Raw genomic sequence first — 13,529 nt, 5'->3', positions numbered from 1 at the left:
ATCAAAAGATGAAAAGTTTTTGCCGTTTTACATTGAGGAATATTTTTCTGAAATTCCGCAGTTTTTCAGATTAGTGAACTTCTGACCATCTTTGTCTGAGAGACTCTGCCTCTCTGACAAGCTATTTTTTTACACTGTCATGTGACTTATTTTAAATTTGACCCTCCAGCTGTTTTTCATCCCTACCATTTACTTCCCCATCATATTGTAAACCTTGTCCGAACTTTTTTGAGACTTGTTGCTGCCATCAATTTCTAAATCAGGTAATTTTTTTCAAATGAGATGGTAAATTGTTTAACCTTCATCTTCTGTTCTGTTTTCTATGTTCTGTTGTGAATAAAAAGTGTCTATAAGAGATTTCCAAGTCATTGCATTCTTGTTTTCTTTACGTTTTACACAACAGCCCAACTTTTTTGGCCTGGTTACTTGAATCCTAGAATTTATTTTTTTTTCCAGATTTTTTGGGAGAAGTTATATTTTATTACTCTTAATTTCATTTCTTAAAAACTCAAATAACCCATCCACTAACTGTTGGAAATGATATAAAATAAAAACAAATGTTACTTGCCTAATAAGTCTCCTACTTCTGCAGCTTTGTTACGCTGGTGGTCCCCGTTATTTATTGTATATTTTCTTAGAGCGATGAAGTGTGTCCTAGATCAACGTGACTGTTGTCTGTAGCCAATCACGGGGCTCATTGGTAATACTACTGGCACATTTACTTCTCCAGGAAAATAAACAAGCATCGGTACTGGGGACTGTTCTTTTTTTTTTTTTTTACTTTGTAACTTTTCCTGCAGCTAGCTTAATTTCTTTATCCCTCAGACAACCCCTTTATTAACTACAATTATAGTCCGCTGTAAGTGCATCTGTATGACCTCCTCCTCTTTAGTATAAATGTTAATATACACTTAAGTGAGTCACTGTAATTTCCTCTAAAATACACAATCGGGCATAATTTACTGTCTAGACATTACCATACCCCTTTATTACATGCTGCTATAAATGTGTGTTGTATACAGTGAGCAGATTATAAGCTTTGGATGGGGGGGGGGGTTGCTTTTTAGCCCCTTACTTTTTGATTTATGATATGTCAGCTATACGGATTATGCTGTATACTACACAATTCATATATGTTCCCCCATGTAAGGACAGGACGAGCATGAGGCTTGTATAGTGATATCCACACTACAGTGATCCGGCCAGGAGTTCTTTCACTGAATCCTAGTTCTACGTTTTTTAAAGAGGTTGCCCCTTTCTATAAACGTTTGACTAAGCTCTGTTCCGATTTAAGAAAAACAAACTAAGATTTACTTACCACCCCCACCACCTCCTTCTGCACGAGCAGCTGTGCTTGGTGATTGGCTGCAGCGCTGTCTGTGACGTCCCCACTGCAGGCTTGTATGTGATGGGTGGCAGCAGGGGTCAGTGGTAATCTTCAACTGTGTTTCAGAATGTGAAGAATTAGCAGGGATTCCCTCACAACAATTTTAGTAGCTCTATAGTTCACTAACTTAGAACCTTCTTAAAGGGGTATTCTAAAGTTTGACAGTTCTCTTCTCCATGGGAGAGGGGATGACTTCTTGATTACTGTGGGTGCAACCGCTGAGACCCGTCACTGGTCCTGAGACCTGGGGCCCTTAAGAGTCCTGTGTGAATGGAGCGGTGGTCGATCATGCACAATACCGCTGTATTAATTCTTATATGAGTGCCGAAGACCAGTTGGCGGCAGGGCTTGGTTATTTCTGGCGGTTCCATGAGAAATGAATTGAGCAGCAAATGCTCCGTTCACACGTGGCTATTTAAAGACCTGGTTCTTGGGATTGGTGTGGTCTCAACTGTTGGACCCTGGGCAATCGGGAAGTTATCACTAATTCTTTGAGTATGGGACAACTTCCAAACTTGAGAATACCCCTTTTAACTATTAGTTCATTTTTTTTTTTCTCACACTGAAAATTGAGGCCCGGCTTTGTTCACCTCCTACATCCAGTGTCCCTGAGGTCAGGGGGATTCTGTTCTATAGTATTGTAGTGCATTGGAAATGTGATTGTTCAAAGCAGCTTTTAGAGTGTGTCACTGAAATGCACTTTGCAGGTAATTGTTCTGTGGCCATAGCACTATATTGACTACACATCACACTGCATTATTCTGACCATCAAAGAACACTGGATATCTGAAGAAATCATGCAACTGGAAATAAAATATACCATCTTTTTGAAGCTCCGGTGCGGACCTTTGCTTTTCCATGGTTACATGCAACAAACAAAGCCAATGTGTATTCTGATCCTTTAGATCAGGGGTCCACAACCTGTGGCTCGCGGTGGTCTGCCAGCATGGTGCGTTGGCACCAGGTTTAGTAAACCGCTATCAATAGAAGGTGTTCAGATGGTGACTTTTGTGAGCAGCCCTGCACAGAGGAGCAGATCTGAATGCAATATAGGATGATGCTGCCAGTTAGAGGGGTGTTTGAAGCTGCTTTTGATAGTAAGGGGAATGTATTTGATGCAAAGAGGGTAAAGTGGGAGTCCCTGAATGTACAGTAAGTATGATGCCTATAAGGGAGGGTATGTGCAAGGTTTCATTGTGATTTCTGTGGGGAAGCTTTGGCTGTCATCATACTGGGACTCTGGAGCTCTTGGTGTCACTATGGTGTAGGTGGGAGGGAGGTCCCTTCTAAATTTGGCTCTCGAGGGGAAAAAAGTTGGGGACCACTGCTTTAGATCATAACCTAACCCAGTGACCAGCTGTTAATGCTGCCGGCGTGCCCATTTTTTCACAGTAACAATGCTGCAAAGCAAGAGTACTATTAGGGTATGTGAATACGGTCAGGAGCCGCCTGTGACCCCGACACTGTGGCATAGCCACGCGGCTTCCGCTCATTATTAGTGTTGAGCGATTATGTTCCGTTAACCCTTTCGCCGAGTATGCTCGGGCGAGCACCGAGTAGTTACAGCTGCTCTGTGTTATGTTTGAATCACTCCCGTGTGCATGATTTGCGACTGTTTGACAGCTTTATTGCATTCCTCACATGTAATAAAGCTGTCAAACAGTCGAAAATCATGCACACAGGAGTGATTCAAACATAACACCGAGCAGCTGTAACTACTCGGTGCTCGCCCGAGCATACTCGGCGAAAGGGTTAACAGAACATACTCGCTCATCACTACTCATTATGCAAATGAGCGGCACCATTTTTTTTTTTTTCACATGCGGACTGTCCTCATAGAGGTTAAAGTCTATGGGGGAAAGTCCACATGCGGATCCACAAGAGAAATTGACATGCTGCGGGTCTGAAAGACGTGCCGCATGTCTGTGTCCGCGGGTGATCCGCAGGTGCCCAGATACGTATAGTGGATATGGGATTTCTAGAAATCCATCCACTATGCTGTAACATCTAGCCACTGCGGGTTTGTCATCGCATAACGCGCAGCGGCTCCTGACCGTGTGCACATACCCTTACACAGCACCCGCTGAAGTTGAGAAATAAGCAAAACTAACTTTTTTTTTTTTTTTTTTTTTTTGCTCCCTTGCACTATTGACAAATTTTCAGGGTTGTTGATTCGGTAAGCCAAACCACCGACTACAACTCCACAGCCCTGCCTCACTACTGAGCTTGTACATAAAGTGCAGCACAGATTCATCTCCACTAAAAGCCAAGATCCTTAGATCAGGAACAGAACAGACATTCAGGCTATGTGCCCACGTTGCGGACCTGAAGCATATTTTTTACGCTTCTCTCTGGCGGGAAAATCGCATGCGGATATTACATGCGGTTTTCCCGCCAGGTAGAAGCGTTTGTGAGGCATCTTTGCATGCATTTCCGCATGCGGGTTATCAAGCACTTCTCCAAGCATCACTTGGAAAAGTGCTTGACAACTTGTTCAGAATGGTAAAAAATAAAAAAATAAACTTTATACTCACCTTCTGATGCATTCTCTGCCCCGTCCGGAGGCTTGAGCGGCTCACGCTGTTGTGTGCAGGACCTGCGGTGACGTCATTGAGTCATGTGGTGGGTCACATGACTCAATGACGTGGCAGGTCCTTCAGACAACAGCGCGACGGAGGGAAAACATCAGAAGATAAGTATAAACTTTATTTTGTTCTTTTTTTTACAGGTTCTTTGGTACCCAGGTCTGGATGAGAGTCTCCTCTCCTCCAGACTTGGGTACCATCCGCACATTGATTCCGCAGCGCTTCCGCAAAATTAATGAACATGCTGCGGATTTTTGACCGCAACATATACGCTGCGGAAAAATCCGCAGCATGGGCATTGACATTGCGGAATGCCATTGGGGACCATGGGGTGCGGATATACATGCGTTTTTCAAGCGTTTACGCTGCGGAAATTCCGCAGCATATACGCTTGAAAAACGCTACGTGGGCACACAGCCTCATAGGACATTTCATAACTTTCCCAAATTCTCATGAAAACATTTAGGCTGTGTTCACACGATGCGTATTTCATGCGTTTCCGCGGCGTTTTTGCAGTTGCGTAAACGCCGCGGAAACGCATGAAAAACGCATGGTAGAAGGGAAGCAATGTTCCCCAATGGAAATCCGCATGTGCTGTGCCCATGATGCGGATTTTTCCGCAGCGTTAACGCTGCGGTCAAAAATCCGCAGCATGTCAATTAATTTTGCGGAAACGCGGCGATTTCGCCGCCATTGACTTGCATTAGAACGCGCCAATTCCGCAAGACTGCATCTGTACTTGCGTAATTGGCGCGTTCTAATGTGCGGATGGTACCCGGGTGTGGAGGAGAGGAGAGTCTCCTCCACACCCAGGTACCATTAAAAAAGCTGTAAAAAAAGAATAAAATAAAAAATAAATGTATTCTTACCATCTGTCGGCCCGCGCAGCGCTCCCGCTTGGTTCCCGGCACTTGCAGTGAGTTGTAGGACCTGCGGTGACGTCAGAGTCATGTGACGGGTCACGTGACGCTGACGTCGGCAGGTCTTTCAATTCAAAGTTGCCGGCGAGGGAGAACAGATTGAGCAGGACAGCGCGGGCCATCAGAGGTAAGTATATACACTCTCTCGGTTCACACTGTATAAATCCATGCTGTTTGCATGGATTTATATAGTGTGACCTAGTTGTCAAGCACTTTCCAGGTGATGCTAACATCGCCTGGAAAGCGCTTGTCAATCTGCATGCGGAAACGCATGTGAATCTGCATGTGGATCCGCATGTATTCTGCAGGAAAAACGCATGCACAATCTGCATGCGTTTTTTCTGCCAGGGAGATGCAGAAATGATGCAGAAATTTTCTGCTTCATTTCTGCATCGTGTGCACATACCCTTACAGTACATCCTGAATTGTACTATTGTACCCAATTTATTATATATTTTACTAGTTGGTCCATTTTATACCCCTGGAGAGGGATTTCTAAAAGGAAACTTAACCTATTAAATTTATGTCACTATAATACAACATTTGAAATATCCATTTGATTTTGATTTTTGTGTGGGTGGTGGGAGGGGAACTGTTACTCCTTGTTGTGTAAGGGTGTCTACATTCTCCTCTATGAATGAGGTTTGAGCCTACTATGTGACTACTGTGGAAGTTTGGGAGGCTGCCGTGAAACAAGAAGTGCCCACACACTGTGCTTGGTATTTGTGCACATGAGAAATACAAGCAAAAGGCAAGATTAAAGTAAATTATTATGCTTCATGGCTCCAAGCAACCATAAATAGAATTTGGCGCCAAAATTCTTACACTTGCTGTCCAAAGGGGCCTAACTATCCTATTTTTTTATTACTATTATTGGAAGCCTGTGCAGCACATAGACAGCACATTTCTGACCCCATCTGTGTGATTATTGCATTTGAAGAGTTAAATGTGTGAGAAATAAATGCTGAACATGGATGTGGGAGATGATACATTTATTTTATTTTGAAATTAGTCATTTTTATTTGTGCAAATACATTGACTCAACGTTATTTGGAAGAAGAGAACTGGTGTCAGCATGAAAAGGTCAGGGAGGTGACCATTCTCTATCCCCAATAAGCATATTGTTTTTCCAAGCAATAAAGTCTAGTTAAAAAATGTAATTTATACAGCTTTTTAATTATGGATCCCATCTCTCTAAAGCAGGGGTCAGAAACCTTTTTGGCCGAGAGCCATGAACGCCACATATCTTTAAAATGTAATTCCGTGAGAGCCATACAATATGTTTAAAACTAAATACAAGTAAATGTGTGCATTTTATGCGAGACCAACACTTTTAAAGTACAATAAGTCTCTGAATTCTTTTTAATAATGTTGTTATGCTGTTGCTAATGACGAATAAAGTACTTCTTACCATTAATGTGACTTCTGGTGCTGCATGGCTTGCTTGGCTGATGGCTTTGTAGTCTGGTTGATACGTGGTGAGGTTGAGCTTCATGCAGGCGTTGAGACTTCCATCTGTTAAATGTGATCGTAGGTTGGTCTTAATGTTCTTTGCATGTGAGAGAGACTGTTCACATGCATACGTAGAGCCAAACATTCAGTAAAGCAATACTCACGCTGCAGTGTGTGGTATGTGATGGGAAGCGCGTTTCAAGTCTTGACAATCAGCTGGTTGGAGTTTTTTCATTTCTCGCCACTTGTGTTTGCTCGCCAACTCTGCTTGCTGTCGTGCAAGTCTTTCCAAATATTCATTCAGTGACTTGAACTTATTCACCCACATGTCCGAGGCCTTTAGGTCAGCAGCTTGTAGCTCAAAATCTCTGACGGGGGACACCCAGGATGTAACTCAGGTCGGCGCTGTCCACTGCACACTCGTGTGGATGGGTGATGAATTTAAAAAGATGAGTTCGCTCACAAAATTCTCCAAAGCTCACTTTGAATAACTGCAGAGATTAGATGTGAAGCCCGCTAGCTGCTGAAGATCAAGATGTTGAGCAGGGTCACTTGCTGTGCATGAATCTTTAAACTCTTGAGTTTTTCAAAGTGTAGTAAACGACCTGTTTCAATTTCGGCGATGAAGAGTTCTACAGTAGCTTGTTTCAAATGCAAACTCTACTTGTTGGAGGGATATCTTGTTGGACTGTATTTCCAACGCCTTGTATTTTCACATTGAGCTGGTTCAGATGTCCAGTCATGTCCACAAGATGGTAGAACTTCAGGAGCCACTCAGTGTTGGCTAACTCAGGATGCTCGACGTTTTTCATTTCAAGAAAAGTCCAGATTTCGCTCAGACCAGCTGTGAAACTGCTGAGCACCTTCCCTCTTGACAACCAACGCACATTGCTGTGCAGAAGCAGACCAGGATAATTATTCCCAACTTCATCCAGCAGTGTTTTAAACTGGCGATCATTTAAAGTTCGGGCAACCATAAAGTTGACAACCTAAATGACCAGCGACATCACCTCACCAACCTGCTCGCCACACATCTGAGCGCAAAGCGCCTCCTGAGGTAGGATGCAGTGATAACTTAGGATAGGTCTCTTTTCATGTTCACGAAGAAGCGCTACGAATCCTCTGTTTCTCCGCACCATGCACGGAGCACCATCAGTACACACCGAAATAAGTTTATCCATTGGTAGATTTTTTTTCTTTAGCGAGCTCAATGAAAGACTTGAATAAATCCTCTCTTGTTGTCCCTTTCATAGGCAAAACGGCTAGACTTTCCTCATGTACTATGTCACAGACAGCATACCTTGCAATCACGCTGAACTGGGATAAATGGCTTACGTCTGAGTCATCCAAAGCGATAGAAAAGTACTGCATTTATGTCCTTCAATTGTGTTGCCTCAATTTGATTTGCCATCATGATGGTACCATCGTGAACCGTTCTTGCCGACAGAGGCATGTCTTTTATTCGTTTGATTATCTTGTCTTTTAACCGAAAAGTCATCAAAAAGTTCATTGGCACCATCAAGCATGAATGTTTTGGCATACTCTCATCTGTGAATGGCTTTCCGTTTCTCACAATTGCTAAAGCACCAGCAAAGCTAGCTGAATTCCAGTCACCTTGTTGGGTCCAAACACGGAGTTGCTGCTGACTAGCTTGCACTCTGCACAGTAGCTCTTGACATGCTTACTTCCTGCTGTCCCCCGCAGGATATTTCGATGCAAATGTAGTATGGCGTGTGTCGAAGTTCCGCTTTATATTTGGCTGTTTCATCGATGCAATTTTATCATTGCAAATTAGACACACTGCAAAACCTGCTCTCTCCACAAAGGCCAATTCCTTTGTCCATTCAAGCTGAAAAGTACGATGCTCCTTATCTTTTTTTTCTTTTAGCCACCTTCTTCGATAAAAGGGTTTCTGGAATTAGCTAGCTGACTACTTGATTAAAAGGAGGGAAGTTTACTTCCATAAGCTGAAGGTGTCCCTGGCTGATTCCATGTGGGGAACAGAGATGGCTCTTTGCTCTTAAGGGGAAGGGCAAACTGTACCCCCGCAGTACTGTGTATACAGGTAACTGGCGTCCCCCTAATTGACTGGTTACCAGAAACGTAGGTGGTATGAAGTAAAGAGCATTACCTGTATTCAGGTGCTCTCTGACTGATACGGCTGCTGATTCTCGCCAGTGGAAACGCACGTTTGACCAACAGTGTCTTCTTATACCGTCCACCCTCTTTACTCGCACATCCTCGTCAAAGCATACGGCGAAACGAATGTCAGATGAGCAGTGGCGCCCTGGGGTCAGTATTCATATTGTCTGTTACATTCTATATGCTCACCTGTTATAACTTGTTACTGGTCATAGGTTGTGGTGGACATGGTGTACACTAATGGTGGCTTATCATGATGGATTCACTGTTTGAGCACAATGCACTTTATTAATGTGATCCACTTATATGCTCTTGTATAATGGTGCACCATGCCCCATATCATCATTTAGGACCTATCATATGATTTGTATACAGTTGAGAATTTTTCTGTACTGACTGTTATTGAATACTATACTTATATATACCCCGGGTGCCATTTTGTATTGGGCACTTTTTCCCTTTTGTCTTAAATTTGTATTATCTTTAATCCTATGAAAAAAAATTTTGTTTTTTTTTCATTATATTTTTGTGTGTCATGTCTTTGGTGTATTTGTCGCTGGACACACAACGGTAACATATTTGATTTGATTCATTTTAATGGTTTCACATATGTCTTTCATTGAAGACCTGTGTTCATGCTTCTGTGGTGGAAGCAAAGCTTAACTTTAGGATCCTGAACAATGAACCAAAAAACGCACCAAAACCTGCGTTTTTGTCGCAGCTTCTTTCCTGCCAAGAGATCAGGTTTTGCTGCAGAAAACAAAACGCTGAAAAAACGCAATGTGTGAACATAGCCTTAAACAACACAATTTAACTCCAAGTCAATCACACTTCTGTGACCTCAACCTGTCCAGTTATGAAGGATCACTGATTGTGAATCAATTTCTTCTGTTGTTGTGCAAATGGAACAGACAACAGGTAGAAATGATAGGCAATTAGTAAGACATCCCCTGTAAAGGAGTGGTTTTGCACGTGGTGACCACAGACCAGTTCTCTGTTCTCATCCTTTTTGGCTGCTCTTTTGGTCACTTTTTCATTTTGCCATTGCTCTCATCCCTAGAGGTTACAGTAGCATGAGGCGGTGTCCCAACCCACAGAAGTTGCTTAACCACTTCGCGCCAGAGCCTGTTTTTGCCTTCGTGACCGGGCCAATTTTTTCAATTCTGACCATTGTCACTTTATGAAGTAATTACTCTGGAAAGCTTCAACGGATCCCCCTGATTCTGAGATTGTTTTTTCGTGACATATTGTACTTCATGATAGTGGTAAAATTTCTTCGATATCACTTGCGTTTATTTGTGAAAAAATCGGAAATTTGGCGAAAATTTAGAAAATTTTGCAATTTTCAAACTTTGAATTTTCATGCCCTTAAATCAGAGAGATATGTCACACAAAATAGTTAATAAATAACATTTCCCACATGTCTACTTCACATCAGCACAATTTTGGAACCAAAATTTTTTTTTGTTAGGAAGCTATAAGGGTTAAAAGTTTATCAGCGATTTCTCATTTTTCCAGCAAAATTTACAAAAACATTTTTTTAGGGACCACATCTTATTTGAAGTGACTTTGAGGGGCCTTTATGACAGAAAATATCCAAAAGTGATACCATTCTAAAAACTGCACCCCTCAAGGTGCTCAAAACCACATTCAAGAAGTTTATTAACCCTTCAGGTGTTTCACGGGAAGTTTTGGAATGTGGAAGAAAACAATGAACATTTTAACTTTTTTTCACACAAATGTTACTTTAGACCCAATTTTTTTATTTTCACAAGGGTAACAGGAAAAAATAGAATACACAATTTGTAGTGCAATTTCTCATTAGCGCGCTGATACCCCATATGTGAGGGAAAACCACTGTTTGGGCGCACTGCAGGGTTCGGAAGGGAAGGAGTGCCATTATTAGACTTTTTGAATGTATACTTTGTTTGAATAATTAGCAGATGCCATGTTGTGCTTGGAGAGCTCCTGATGTGCCTAAACAGTGGAAACCCCCCACAAGTGCCACCATTTTGGAAACTAGACCCCTTAGGGAGCTTATCTAGATGTGTGGTGAGCACCTTGCACCCCCAGGTTTTTGACAGAAGTTTATAATATTGAGCCGTAAAAATAAAATTTTCACATTTTTCCCACAAAAAATGTTTTTCATTCCCTAATTTTGCATTATCATAAGGGTAACAGGAGAAATTGCACCATGAAATTTGTTGTACAATTTCTCCTGAGTACGCCGATACCCCATATGTGGGGGAAAACCACTGCTTTGGTGTACGGCAGGGTTCGGAAGAGAAAGGAGCGCTATGTTGGCTGGGATAGGTTGCAGACACAATGTCACATTTGAAGAGTCGTTGACATGCCAAAACAGCAGAAACCCCCACAAGTGACCCCATTTTGTAAACTACACCTCTCAAGGAATTCATCTAGGGAAGTAGTGAGTATTTTTTAATTTTTAGATTTATACCATTAGGCAGTGAAGAAAACAGTAGTTTTTTTTACCACAAAAAAAAAATGTTTTACCCTCAGATTTTACATTTTCACAAAGGGCAATGGGTAAAAATGGTGCCGAAATGTGTCACACAATTTCTTCTAAAAGTGGCAATACCCCATATGTGGCTGTATCGTACCGCTTAGCCATACGGGGAGATCTGGGAGGGACGGAGCGCTATTTGACAATTGGAGAACAAATTATTGTAAAATAGACATTTGGATTTGGGAGCACAAAATTTTCTGAATTTCTTTGGGGGGGGGGGGGGCAAGGGCCATTTCGCTTTTCCAGAGCCTTTCTGCTACCAGTAACCTGGAAGTCCATTATATTTTTAACAGATGACGGACCTGCGTGGGGACTAGCTTTTTTGAGGACAGAGTTGAAGCTTTTATTGGGAACATTTTACATAACATTTATCCGGCGCTCTAGGCTGAGCACCTACATCAGGGTTTCCATCTAAATTTCCAAGTGATGTAATTCAGATGAAACCCCTGCAGGATCCATTCACTATAATGAGGCAGCAGAGTTACTCTGGACTCCGTCTGGCCTCTGTTTAGCGATGTCCTTTTTTTCAGAAGTGCTCAAAACTGTGGCCAACCGCACTTTTATGCACGCCTAAAACAAATGACACCGTGGGATCACAGGCCAGACGGCATCCACAGTGGCCTATATCTGCCTCATTACAGGGAGTCTTCCGTCATGGGCTCCGTCTGAATCACGTATTTCAGAGATTTACACGGAAACTCTGGTGTAAGTGCTCAGCGCAGAGCGCAGGATAAATGTGAGCAGAGCCTTACTGCGATCTTTGGGAGACATAATAAACAAATCAGTAGCAGGTGAAGAATTGATTTTATTTATTTTTTACGCCGTTCCTCGTGCGGTATAAGTGATGAGATTACTTTATTCTTCGGGTCGGTGCGATTACAGAGATACCAGATTTATATCAGGTTTTTATGACTGACAGCTGTCACACACGAAGACGCTTTTTTTTTGCAAAATCTACTTTTTGCATCGCCATATTTTGAGAGCTATACTTTTTCCATATTTCGGCCGACAGTCATGTGACGGCTTGTTCTTTGCGAGATGAGTTGACATTTTTATTGGTACCATTTTTGGGTACGTGACATTTTTTGATCGCTTTCTATTCTGTTTTTGGGAGGTAAAATTAACAAAAACCAACAATTCAGGAATTGTTTTTTGAGTTTTTTTTTTTTATGCAGTTCTGCGTGTGGTAAAAGTGATAAAGCAGCGTTATTCTTCGGGTCAGTACGTTTAGAGCGATACTACTCTTGCTGTATATTTTATGTTTTGGCGCTTTCACACAATAAAACCATTTTATAGAAAAAAATATTTTTTTTGCATCGCTTTATTCTGAGAGCTATAACTTTTTTTTTATTTTCTGGGCTTTTTTTTTGCAGAACAAGATGACGTTTTCAGCGGTACCATTTTTATTCCATTTTGCTTTTTGATCGCATATTTTCCACTTTTTGTTTGGCAATATGATGAAAAAGCATAGTTTTTTATTTTTATTACGGTGTGCACAGGAGTTAATTAGTGTGACAGTTTTATAGATTGGGTTGTTTCGGACGCGGCGATACCAAATGTGTGTACTCTTTGTTTTTGCATAAAGATACGGATTTATTGGTTTAATATTTTATTTATTTTCATTTTGTGATTTTTATTTATTTTTTTTTTTACAGTTTGAAAACATTTTTTAGACTTTTTTTTTTTTTTTTTTTACACTTTTACTTAGTCCCTGTATGGGACATTAATTGTTATTTTTCTGATCACTGTTCTCATGCAATGTAATAGACATGTATTACATTGCATGAGAACTTTGCTGACAGTTTCACACTGTCTGTCTCCTGCTGGACTCCGCTGCAGCCTGAGCTCAGCAGGACACCATATATGGCAGATCTGGAGGCTGTCATGTGACCTCCAGCTGCCATAACAATGGCATGTCCTGGAAGGCATCAGGGGGCCGTCGGAGAGGTAAGTGGACGACCCCCTCTCCACTCACTATAGATTGCGGCATATAGATGATAGCAAAGGGATAACATCATTGGGACCTGATCCAATCAGGTCCCGATGATGTCCCCTGTCAGAGCTGTCGCTCTGAACCTCAATCGCAGCACTTGCAGGACCCTGGGGGTCCTGAGGGCTGCGGGACCACTGACCGTTCATAAACGTCTGCTTTGCACAGAGCCCAGGCAGCGCCGACGTTTATGTACAGTGGGCGGTCGGGAAGCGGTTAAATAGTGCAGCTCATCCAGGATGGCACATGAATTTCAGCTGTGGCAAGAAAGGTAGCTGTGTCTGTCTGCCCAATGTCCAGAGCATCGAACAGATGCTGTACCAGGAGCCAGGCTAGTACACCAGGAGACGTCGAGAGAACCGTAGGAGGGCAACAACCCAGCATCAGGACTGCTACATCCTCATTTGTGCAAGTAGGAGCAGTGCCAGAGTCCTGCAAAACGGAATCCAGCAGGCCACTAGCATCCACGTGTTTGCTGTCAGAAACCGACTCCATGGGGGTGGTATGAGGGCCTGATGTCAAAAGT

At 42.3% G+C, this 13,529-nt stretch overlaps 1 protein-coding gene across 11 annotated transcripts in view; it reads left to right on the top strand.

The window, feature by feature from the left end:
- TJP1 (tight junction protein 1) overlaps positions 1-13,529 on the top strand; it is a 486,079-nt gene that overhangs the window by 415,214 nt on the left and 57,336 nt on the right. The window lies entirely within an intron of this gene.

Source organism: Phyllobates terribilis, unplaced genomic scaffold, assembly GCF_046119375.1.
Source record: "Phyllobates terribilis strain yellow unplaced genomic scaffold, ASM4611937v1 Scaffold_11__3_contigs__length_659146591, whole genome shotgun sequence".
NCBI lineage: Eukaryota > Metazoa > Chordata > Amphibia > Anura > Dendrobatidae > Phyllobates > Phyllobates terribilis.
Note: the sequence above shows the minus strand (reverse complement) of the source record. Positions and strands in the feature narration are given on the sequence as shown.